This window comes from Sturnus vulgaris, unplaced genomic scaffold, assembly GCF_052056855.1.
Source record: "Sturnus vulgaris isolate bStuVul1 unplaced genomic scaffold, bStuVul1.hap1 Scaffold_168, whole genome shotgun sequence".
Taxonomy (NCBI): domain Eukaryota; kingdom Metazoa; phylum Chordata; class Aves; order Passeriformes; family Sturnidae; genus Sturnus; species Sturnus vulgaris.
In genome coordinates this window covers 20,001-32,500 of record NW_028276080.1, presented here as the reverse complement: position 1 = coordinate 32,500, position 12,500 = coordinate 20,001, and positions in this window count along the sequence as shown.

The following is a 12,500-nucleotide window of genomic DNA, read 5'->3' as shown; positions in this document are numbered from 1 at the left end:
TCATCGATCGGACGGGGACAGAAAGAAAAGCAGCCGCGGGGCAACGGGGAGCCCCCGCGGCCGCGGGTTCCTGGGACAACGGCAACGGAGCAGGGCTCCAACATGCGTGCGAGCGGGACACGTCCCCGAGAGGCCCTCCCTTGGCGCCGCCGAGCCTCCCCGACGCTCCCTAGGCCCCCGACGCCGGCGGGCCGCTTGCAACCTTCGGGATCGATCACGCAGCAGAGGAAGAGAGCGGGGGGTGCCGCCACCCGCCCGCGGGCCGCAAGACAACGGAAAACGGAGCAGCTGCCACCGACCACGCCGCGGGCCACCGGCTTTCGCCCGCCTCGCAGCGATCGGCTTCCCACCCGGAAAAAAAGCCGGGGGGAAGGGCAAGCCACCGCACCAAAAAAAAAACTAAAAAAAAAGCACGCCATGCGTCGCACGACCCGTGCTAGCCACGGGGGTCACGAGCCAGGGGTGGGGGCGAGAACGCGCCTCTCAACTCCTCCCGTAAAACCCCTCCAACCACCGGACATACGGTCTCTTTTCTCACTCGCCAACACAGCCAGCCCTTCTCTCTCGCCTTTCGCTTTCGCTTCGGTGGCGGCCCGTGACCCTTCGTCAGCGCGCGCTTCTCGGTGCCGCGGCTTAGGGCCGCGAGAGAAAAAGAACGGAGGCCGGGCGGGCACCCCCACACTGCCCCGCACACCGGCACGCTTTAATAAAAAAGAACGGAGCCGCTCGCAAAACCCAGCCCCCGCCGGCAACGGCAACCACGGCAGCCGGGGCAGGCCAGACACCACGGGCCGCCCCGGCACGGTGCCTCGATCGCGCCCGGCCGATACCGAGAAAGGGCGAGGCGCCGCCGCCCCGCCCACGACACACTCTCGGGGGCTCACTCGCTCGCTCGCTCTCTGTTGGGTTGCGGGGTCCGTCCTGGGGGGGGGACACGGCCGGCCACCGCGGCCGACCGCCGCCCCGGAAAAATTCTGCCCGCTACACGCGGGTCCCCGGCTTAGGGCCGAGGAAGGGGGACGACTTCAACAACACACGGCAGGGCCGGACACTCCCGTCACCGAGCCCCCCTTCGCAGGCAAGCAAGCGAAGCCGAGAGGCGAGGCCACACGCCCCACTGCATGTCCCCCGCTGCCCTTTCGATACGGACACAACTCTGGCAACACAGGTCGGGAGCGGGAAACGAGGCGCAGCCAACCTCGGCCAAGCGAGCCACGCCCGGGGGGCTCTCGGGGAGGGGGGCCAGGGAAAGCCCGGGCAGGCTCAACACAACCCCGGGCCGGCCCCACAGAAATCCAGCCCCGGCTGCCGGCCACCAGCGTGCACCGGGACCGACAGCCGAAGAAATGCCGCACCCGGCGAGCGGGCGGGGCCCCGGCTTAAGGCCGGGCAGAAAAGGGGCGAGGCGCCGCCGCCTCGCCCGCCACCATCCCCGGGGGAGCGAGCGGGCGCCCGGCTCCCCGTTGTCACGAAACCGGCAGCAGCCGGGCCGGAGCGGGACACACTCGCGGCTTTCTCGCCCTCTCTCTGGGCCTTTTTCTCGCTTCTCCCCCGCCTGGAACAACGCAGCCTCGCCTGGGCCGGGGGAGCGCGGTGGCTCTCGGATCGCATCGCTCTCTCTGGGGGCTTTCTCGCTTCTCCCCCGGACTGAACCCGCAGCCTCGGCCTGGGCCGGGGAGCGGCTCTCGGATCGCATCGGTCTCTCTGGGGGCTTTCTCGCTTCTCCCCCGACTGAGCACGCAGCCTCGCCTGGGCCGGGGAGCGGCTCTCGGATCGCATCGGTCTCTCTCTCTGGGCTAACCTGTCCCAGTCGAACTGGGTAAGACGGGAAGCCGGACGAAGCCACGCGACTCGCCCCGACATCGGCGGTGTTCTTCTGGCCCTGGCGACCGCACGCGCGTCCGCCCTTCTCCGCCACGGACACAGGCACGGCAACAGCCTGTGGGGATACGGCCCGTCACCTCGTTCCCATAATACGGACAGATGGGCCCGAAGCGGCGGAGGCCGGAAAGAGAACCGATGTACGTGACCGAGGGGGCGCAGTGGCGCACGCCGCCTTCTACGATGACATAGCCGGAGGCAGCGAGAAACAGCGACCCCTTGGAGTACTTCCAGGCCGGCGGCGGACAACAGGTCTACCAGCCATGAAACGGGCAACAGGTCTACCGACGGCTTGCTGCGGACAACAGGTCTACCCAGCCATGAAACGGGCAACAGGTCGACCAAGCTGCGGACAACAGGTCTACCCAGGGCATGCTGCGGACACCAGGTCTACCCACGGCTTGCTGCGGACAACAGGTCTACCCAGGCATGAATCGGGCAACAGGTCTACCAAGCTGCGGACACCAGGTCTACCCACGGCATGCTGCGGACAACAGGTCTACCCACGGCTTGCTGCGGACACCAGGTCTACCCAGCCATGAAACGGGCAACAGGTCTACCCACTCAATGCTGCGGACACCAGGTCTACCCAGCCATGAAACGGGCAACAGGTCTACCAAGCTGCGGACACCAGGTCTACCCAGGGCATGCTGCGGACACCAGGTCTACCCACTCAATGCTACGGACAACAGGTCTACCCAGCCATGAAACGGGCAACAGGTCTACCAAGCTGCGGACAACAGGTCTACCCAGGGCATGCTGCGGACACCAGGTCTACCCACGGCTTGCTGCGGACAACAGGTCTACCCAGCTGCGGACACCAGGTCTACCCAGGGCATGAAACGGGCAACAGGTCTACCAAGCTGCGGACACCAGGTCTACCCAGGGCATGCTGCGGACACCAGGTCTACCCACGGCTTGCTGCGGACAACAGGTCTACCCAGCCATGAAACGGGCAACAGGTCTACCAAGCTGCGGACACCAGGTCTACCCAGGGCATGCTGCGGACACCAGGTCTACCCACGGCTTGCTGCGGACACCAGGTCTACCCAGCCATGAAACGGGCAACAGGTCTACCAAGCTGCGGACACCAGGTCTACCCAGGGCATGCTGCGGACACCAGGTCTACCAACTCAATGCTGCGGACAACAGGTCTACCCAGCCATGAAACGGGCAACAGGTCTACCAAGCTGCGGACACCAGGTCTACCCAGGGTATGCAGCGGACACCAGGTCTACCAACTCAATGCTGCGGACAACAGGTCTACCCAGCCATGAAACGGGCAACAGGTCTACCAAGCTGCGGACACCAGGTCTACCCACGGCTTGCTGCGGACACCAGGTCTACCCAGCCATGAAACGGGCAACAGGTCTACCCACTCAATGCTGCGGACAACAGGTCTACCCAGCCATGAAACGGGCAACAGGTCTACCAAGCTGCGGACACCAGGTCTACCCAGGGCATGCTGCGGACAACAGGTCTACCCAGCCATGAAACGGGCAACAGGTCTACCCACGGCTTGCTGCGGACAACAGGTCTACCCAGGCATGAAACGGGCAACAGGTCTACCAAGCTGCGGACACCAGGTCTACCCAGGGCATGCTGCGGACACCAGGTCTACCCAGCCATGAAACGGGCAACAGGTCTACTCACGGCTTGCTGCGGACACCAGGTCTACCCAGCCATGAAACGGGCAACAGGTCTACCAAGCTGCGGACACCAGGTCTACCCAGCCTTGAAACGGGCAACAGGTCTACCAAGCTGCGGACACCAGGTCTACCCAGGGCATGCTGCGGACACCAGGTCTACCCAGCCATGAAACGGGCAACAGGTCTACTCACGGCTTGCTGCGGACACCAGGTCTACCAAGGGCATGCTGCGGACACCAGGTCTACCCAGCCATGAATCGGGCAACAGGTCTACTCACGGCTTGCTGCGGACACCAGGTCTACCCAGCCATGAAACGGGCAACAGGTCTACCAAGCTGCGGACACCAGGTCTACCCAGGGCATGCTGCGGACACCAGGTCTACCCAGCCATGAAACGGGCAACAGGTCTACCAAGCTGCGGACACCAGGTCTACCCACGGCTTGCTGCGGACAACAGGTCTACCAACTCAATGCTGCGGACAACAGGTCTACCCAGCCATGAAACGGGCAACAGGTCTACCAAGCTGCGGACACCAGGTCTACCCACGGCTTGCTGCGGACAACAGGTCTACCCAGCCATGAAACGGGCAACAGGTCTACCAAGCTGCGGACACCAGGTCTACCCAGGGCATGCTGCGGACACCAGGTCTACCCAGCCATGAAACGGGCAACAGGTCTACTCACGGCTTGCTGCGGACACCAGGTCTACCCAGCCATGAAACGGGCAACAGGTCTACTCACTCAATGCTGCGGACACCAGGTCTACCCACGGCTTGCTGCGGACAACAGGTCTACCCAGCCATGAAACGGGCAACAGGTCTACCAAGCTGCGGACACCAGGTCTACCCAGGGCATGCTGCGGACACCAGGTCTACCCACGGCTTGCTGCGGACAACAGGTCTACCAACTCAATGCTGCGGACAACAGGTCTACCCAGCCATGAAACGGGCAACAGGTCTACCAAGCTGCGGACACCAGGTCTACCCAGGGCATGCTGCGGACACCAGGTCTACCCAGCCATGAAACGGGCAACAGGTCTACTCACTCAATGCTGCGGACACCAGGTCTACCCAGCCATGAAACGGGCAACAGGTCTACCAACTCAATGCTGCGGACAACAGGTCTACCCAGCCATGAAACGGGCAACAGGTCTACCAAGCTGCGGACACCAGGTCTACCCACGGCTTGCTGCGGACAACAGGTCTACCCAGCCATGAAACGGGCAACAGGTCTACCAAGCTGCGGACACCAGGTCTACCCACGGCTTGCTGCGGACAACAGGTCTACCCAGCCATGAAACGGGCAACAGGTCTACCAAGCTGCGGACACCAGGTCTACCCAGGGCATGCTGCGGACACCAGGTCTACCCAGCCATGAAACGGGCAACAGGTCTACCAAGCTGCGGACACCAGGTCTACCCAGGGCATGCTGCGGACACCAGGTCTACCCAGCCATGAAACGGGCAACAGGTCTACCAAGCTGCGGACACCAGGTCTACCCACGGCTTGCTGCGGACAACAGGTCTACCCAGCCATGAAACGGGCAACAGGTCTACTCACGGCTTGCTGCGGACACCAGGTCTACCCAGCCATGAATCGGGCAACAGGTCTACCAAGCTGCGGACAACAGGTCTACCCAGCCATGAAACGGGCAACAGGTCTACCAACTCAATGCTGCGGACAACAGGTCTACCCAGCCATGAAACGGGCAACAGGTCTACCAAGCTGCGGACACCAGGTCTACCCAGGGCATGCTGCGGACACCAGGTCTACGCAGCCATGAAACGGGCAACAGGTCTACCAAGCTGCGGACACCAGGTCTACCCACGGCTTGCTGCGGACAACAGGTCTACCCAGCCATGAAACGGGCAACAGGTCTACTCACGGCTTGCTGCGGACACCAGGTCTACCCAGCCATGAATCGGGCAACAGGTCTACCAAGCTGCGGACAACAGGTCTACCCAGCCATGAAACGGGCAACAGGTCTACCAACTCAATGCTGCGGACAACAGGTCTACCCAGCCATGAAACGGGCAACAGGTCTACCAAGCTGCGGACACCAGGTCTACCCAGGGTATGCAGCGGACACCAGGTCTACCAACTCAATGCTGCGGACACCAGGTCTACCCAGCCATGAAACGGGCAACAGGTCTACCAAGCTGCGGACACCAGGTCTACCCACGGCTTGCTGCGGACAACAGGTCTACCCAGCCATGAAACGGGCAACAGGTCTACTCACGGCTTGCTGCGGACACCAGGTCTACCCAGCCATGAAACGGGCAACAGGTCTACCAAGCTGCGGACACCAGGTCTACCCAGGGCATGCTGCGGACACCAGGTCTACCCAGCCATGAAACGGGCAACAGGTCTACTCACGGCTTGCTGCGGACACCAGGTCTACCCAGCCATGAATCGGGCAACAGGTCTACCAAGCTGCGGACAACAGGTCTACCCAGCCATGAAACGGGCAACAGGTCTACCAACTCAATGCTGCGGACAACAGGTCTACCCAGCCATGAAACGGGCAACAGGTCTACCAAGCTGCGGACACCAGGTCTACCCAGGGTATGCAGCGGACACCAGGTCTACCAACTCAATGCTGCGGACAACAGGTCTACCCAGGCATGAATCGGGCAACAGGTCTACCAAGCTGCGGACACCAGGTCTACCCACGGCTTGCTGCGGACACCAGGTCTACCCAGCCATGAAACGGGCAACAGGTCTACCCACTCAATGCTGCGGACAACAGGTCTACCCAGCCATGAAACGGGCAACAGGTCTACCAAGCTGCGGACACCAGGTCTACCCAGGGCATGCTGCGGACACCAGGTCTACCCAGGCATGAAACGGGCAACAGGTCTACCAAGCTGCGGACACCAGGTCTACCCAGGGCATGCTGCGGACACCAGGTCTACCCAGCCATGAAACGGGCAACAGGTCTACTCACGGCTTGCTGCGGACACCAGGTCTACCCCGCCATGAAACGGGCAACAGGTCTACCAAGCTGCGGACAACAGGTCTACCCAGCCATGAAACGGGCAACAGGTCTACCAAGCTGCGGACACCAGGTCTACCCAGGGCATGCTGCGGACACCAGGTCTACCAACTCAATGCTGCGGACAACAGGTCTACCCAGCCATGAAACGGGCAACAGGTCTACCAAGCTGCGGACACCAGGTCTACCCAGGGCATGCTGCGGACACCAGGTCTACCAACTCAATGCTGCGGACAACAGGTCTACCCAGCCATGAAACGGGCAACAGGTCTACCAAGCTGCGGACACCAGGTCTACCCAGGGCATGCTGCGGACACCAGGTCTACCAACTCAATGCTGCGGACAACAGGTCTACCCAGCCATGAATCGGGCAACAGGTCTACCAAGCTGCGGACACCAGGTCTACCCAGGGCATGCTGCGGACACCAGGTCTACCCAGCCATGAAACGGGCAACAGGTCTACTCACGGCTTGCTGCGGACACCAGGTCTACCCAGCCATGAAACGGGCAACAGGTCTACCAAGCTGCGGACAACAGGTCTACCCAGCCATGAAACGGGCAACAGGTCTACCCACTCAATGCTGCGGACACCAGGTCTACCCAGGGCATGCTGCGGACACCAGGTCTACCAACTCAATGCTGCGGACAACAGGTCTACCCAGGCATGAATCGGGCAACAGGTCTACCAGGCTGCGGACACCAGGTCTACCCACGGCTTGCTGCGGACACCAGGTCTACCCAGCCATGAAACGGGCAACAGGTCTACCAAGCTGCGGACACCAGGTCTACCCAGGGCATGCTGCGGACACCAGGTCTACCCAGCCATGAAACGGGCAACAGGTCTACTCACGGCTTGCTGCGGACACCAGGTCTACCCAGGCATGAATCGGGCAACAGGTCTACCAAGCTGCGGACACCAGGTCTACCCAGGGCATGCTGCGGACACCAGGTCTACCCAGCCATGAAACGGGCAACAGGTCTACTCACGGCTTGCTGCGGACACCAGGTCTACCCAGCCATGAAACGGGCAACAGGTCTACCAAGCTGCGGACACCAGGTCTACCCAGGGCATGCTGCGGACACCAGGTCTACCAACTCAATGCTGCGGACAACAGGTCTACCCAGCCATGAAACGGGCAACAGGTCTACCAAGCTGCGGACACCAGGTCTACCCAGGGCATGCTGCGGACACCAGGTCTACCAACTCAATGCTGCGGACAACAGGTCTACCCAGCCATGAATCGGGCAACAGGTCTACCAAGCTGCGGACACCAGGTCTACCCAGGGCATGCTGCGGACACCAGGTCTACCCAGCCATGAAACGGGCAACAGGTCTACCAAGCTGCGGACACCAGGTCTACCCAGGGCATGCTGCGGACACCAGGTCTACCCAGCCATGAAACGGGCAACAGGTCTACTCACGGCTTGCTGCGGACACCAGGTCTACCCAGCCATGAAACGGGCAACAGGTCTACCAAGCTGCGGACACCAGGTCTACCCAGGGCATGCTGCGGACACCAGGTCTACCCAGCCATGAAACGGGCAACAGGTCTACTCACGGCTTGCTGCGGACACCAGGTCTACCCAGCCATGAAACGGGCAACAGGTCTACCAAGCTGCGGACACCAGGTCTACCCAGGGCATGCTGCGGACACCAGGTCTACCAACTCAATGCTGCGGACAACAGGTCTACCCAGCCATGAAACGGGCAACAGGTCTACCAAGCTGCGGACACCAGGTCTACCCAGGGCATGCTGCGGACACCAGGTCTACCAACTCAATGCTGCGGACAACAGGTCTACCCAGCCATGAATCGGGCAACAGGTCTACCAAGCTGCGGGCACCAGGTCTACCCACGGCTTGCTGCGGACAACAGGTCTACCCAGCCATGAAACGGGCAACAGGTCTACCAAGCTGCGGACACCAGGTCTACCCAGGGCATGCTGCGGACACCAGGTCTACCCAGCTATGAAACGGGCAACAGGTCTACTCACGGCTTGCTGCGGACACCAGGTCTACCCAGCCATGAAACGGGCAACAGGTCTACCAAGCTGCGGACACCAGGTCTACCCAGGGCATGCTGCGGACACCAGGTCTACCCAGCCATGAAACGGGCAACAGGTCTACTCACGGCTTGCTGCGGACACCAGGTCTACCCAGCCATGAAACGGGCAACAGGTCTACCAAGCTGCGGACACCAGGTCTACCCAGGGCATGCTGCGGACACCAGGTCTACCCAGCCATGAAACGGGCAACAGGTCTACCAAGCTGCGGACACCAGGTCTACCCAGGGCATGCTGCGGACACCAGGTCTACCCACGGCTTGCTGCGGACAACAGGTCTACCCAGGGCATGAATCGGGCAACAGGTCTACCAAGCTGCGGACACCAGGTCTACCCAGGGCATGCTGCGGACACCAGGTCTACCCACGGCTTGCTGCGGACAACCGGTCTACCCACGGCTTGCTGCGGACAACAGGTCTACCCACTCCAAGCTGCGGACACCAGGTCTAACTACTCCATTACGCGGACAACAGGTCTACCCACTCCATGCGGCGGACAACATGTCTACCCGCTCCATGCTGCGGACACCAGGTCTGCCCACGCCGTGATGCGGACCACAGGTCTACCTTCGCCATGCTGCACGCAGCCCGGGTCGCACCGGAGCTAGGTAGACCCGGTCGCCGCGGCCGTCGCAGCGCCCTCGCCCTCGACGGCGGACCCACGCCGCCGGTCCCGGAGGCGGGTAGACCTGGTCGCCGCGGCCACGGCGGCCGCCCATCCCGGAGCCCAGTAGACCTGGCCGCCGCGGGACCGGCCAAGTTTCCCGGAGTCGTGTAGACCTGGTCGTCGCGGCCACGGCCGCCGCCGCTGCGCCTTCGCCGGCGACGGCGGTCCCACGCCACCGGCCCCGGAGCCGCGTCGACCTGGCCGCCGCGGGACGGGCCACGTTTCGCGGATCCGGGTAGACGAGGCATCCTTGTACCATCTCGGAGCCGGGGAAACCCCACAGCCTCTTAACGCTCCGGAGCCCAAGTGCTCCAGCAGCCTTGCCCCGCCCGGCAGAATCGATTTCAAGACCAAGACATATTTTCGACAACATTTTATTTCATCATTTCATTTCATTTCTTTTCATTTCATTTTATTATTTTATTTTATTTCGTTTTGTTTTGTTTTGTTTTGTTTTGATTTGATTTGATTTGTTTCATTTCCTCTTTGCCTTTTTTGAATGATTGCCTCTTCTATTTACTCGGAAAGAAAATCTTTTCCGGAAAACAAAACTCTTGCCAAATCTTATTTGTGATCCCTTTGGGCCCACAGCCGAGCTGACGGAGGGCCTGTGCCCGGTTCTCGCCCTGCTGACACACTGACCCCCCCAAACGGCGTCCTCCCTACCCCACGCCTCCTCCCCCGTCCCCCAGAGACCCTACCTACAGAGCCCCCCCCCCCACAAAACAGAACCTCACGGGCCGCAGCACAGCCAGGGGAAGCACGTACGTGCAGCGAAACTCGGCCCAAAGCCGCCGCGCCCTGGCACAACTCGCCCTGCCCCTTCCCGCCCCACGGAGGCGGCTGCATCGAGGCGACCGGCGCCGCCGTCGGCAAGCGGGTGGCCGCTTTCGGGCCGGTTCTTCCGCGGAAGGTCTGCAGAGCTCTTGGGGCCTCGGCGCGGGTTTGGGGGGCCGTGAGGGCTCGCTGTCGAGGCGCCCGGGGCCGGCACGAAGCCGCCTGCCCTCTCCCTGTCCCTGCCCCGTCTTCCGCAGCCACCCATTAACGCTGGGGGCGAGCCCGCCCTCCGCCATCAACCTCCCATGCAGCGCTTTCAGACTTTCCCCGCCCCTGCCCATTGTCGGCTGGGGGCGCCCTGCCCCCCGCCGTCAGCCTCCCTGGCAGCGCTTTCAGACTCTCTCGGGCCCCTGCCCATTGTCGGCTGGGGGCGCCCCGCCCCCCGCCCTCAGCCTCCCTGGCAGCGCTTTCAGACTGCCTCGGGCCCTGCCCATTGTCGGTTGGGGGCGCCCCGCCCCCCGCCCTCAGCCTCCCTGGCAGCGCTTTCAGACTGCCTCGGGCCCTGCCCATTGTCGGTTGGGGGCGACCCCGCCCTCCGCCATCAGCCTCCCTGGCAGCACTTTCAGCCTCTTCCTGCCCCCGCCCACGGTCCCACCGGGCAGTTTACACGGCGGCGGCGGGAGGCTGATGCCGAGGTCGGCAGGCGGAGAGCCTGGTGCACAAGCAGGGATGGCGGCGGGATGATTGGCGCCGTCTGTCCCTGGTCAAAGAAGCTCTCTGTTCAGCTTTCTCGGAGCCTTTTGCTTTGGTGGCGTTCCTTCCTCCTCCGCCCCGGCGCCGCTCAAGCCTGCGGCAGGGCGGCAGCGCGGCGGGCGGGCGGCCGGGGGGAGGGGGGAGGGGGGGGGGAGGGAGGGAGCGCGCGAGCGAGCGAGCGAGCGCGCTGCAGAAATGAAGCCCGGAGCAGGGCCGCGGTCCATTCGAGCACGGGGAGGGGGCGCGACAACGCTGCCTGCTCCTGTCGGGGAGCGCTTGGGGAAGTGGGGTGCCGGCACCATGACGGCGGAGCGGACAGGGGCCGCGGCTGGGGAAGAGGCCGGCGGAGCTCGCCAGTGGATGCTGGCGCACGGAGCCGGCAGGGACACCTGGGCACGGCTGGGACCGAAAGTCGCCCGCCTTCACGCCCCGCCTTTCGCCGGGGGGAAGAAGACGCGAGAGCAGGGCTGCCTGCTGGGCTGCCAGTGCCCGCGGTCATGCCGGACGTGCAGGCCGACCGCCGAAGGCGTGCTCGCCGCTGCAGAGACGACAAGGGGGCCGCGCGTCCGATGGAAGAGACGGGGCGCCATCGCGCGGCGGCCGGGCTGCAAGGCCGGCCGACGGTAACAGGACTACCACGCCGCGGGCGGCCAGAGACAAAGACCGGCCGAGGGCAACAGGTCTACCCAGCATTAGGCCGGCCGGTACCAGGGCCGGCCGAGGGCAACAGTTCTACCCAGCATTAGGCCAGCCGGAAAGACGGCCGGCAGAGGGCAACAGGTCTACCCAGCATTCGGCCGTCAGGTACAAAGGCCGGCCGAGGGCAACAGGTCTACCCAGCATTCGGCTGGCCGGTAACACGGCGGGCCGAGGGCAACAGGTCTACCCAGCATTAGGCCGGCCGGTAACACTGCCGGCCGAGGGCAACAGGTCTACCCAGCATTCGGCCGCCACGTCCAAAGGCCGGCCGAGGGCAACAGGTCTACCCAGCATTCGGCCGCCACGTCCAAAGGCCGGCCGAGGGCAACAGGTCTACCCAGCATTAGGCCGCCACGTCCAAAGGCCGGCCGAGGGCAACAGGTCTACCCAGCATTCGGCCGCCACGTACAAAGGCCGGCCGAGGGCAACAGGTCTACCCAGCATTCGGCCGCCACGTCCAAAGGCCGGCCGAGGGCAACAGGTCTACCCAGCATTCGGCCGCCACGTCCAAAGGCCGGCCGAGGGCAACAGGTCTACCCAGCATTCGGCCGCCACGTCCAAAGGCCGGCCGAGGGCAACAGGTCTACCCAGCATTCGGCCGCCACGTCCAAAGGCCGGCCGAGGGCAACAGGTCTACCCAGCATTAGGCCGCCACGTCCAAAGGCCGGCCGAGGGCAACAGGTCTACCCAGCATTAGGCCGGCCGGCAGAGGGCAACAGGTCTACCCAGCATTCGGCCGTCAGGTACAAAGGCCGGCCGAGGGCAACAGGTCTACCCAGCATTCGGCCGCCACGTCCAAAGGCCGGCCGAGGGCAACAGGTCTACCCAGCATTCGGCCGTCAGGTACAAAGGCCGGCCGAGGGCAACAGGTCTACCCAGCATTCGGCTGGCCGGTAACACGGCGGGCCGAGGGCAACAGGTCTACCCAGCATTAGGCCGGCCGGTAACACTGCCGGCCGAGGGCAACAGGTCTACCCAGCATTAGGCCGCCACGTCCAAAGGCCGGCCGAGGGCAACA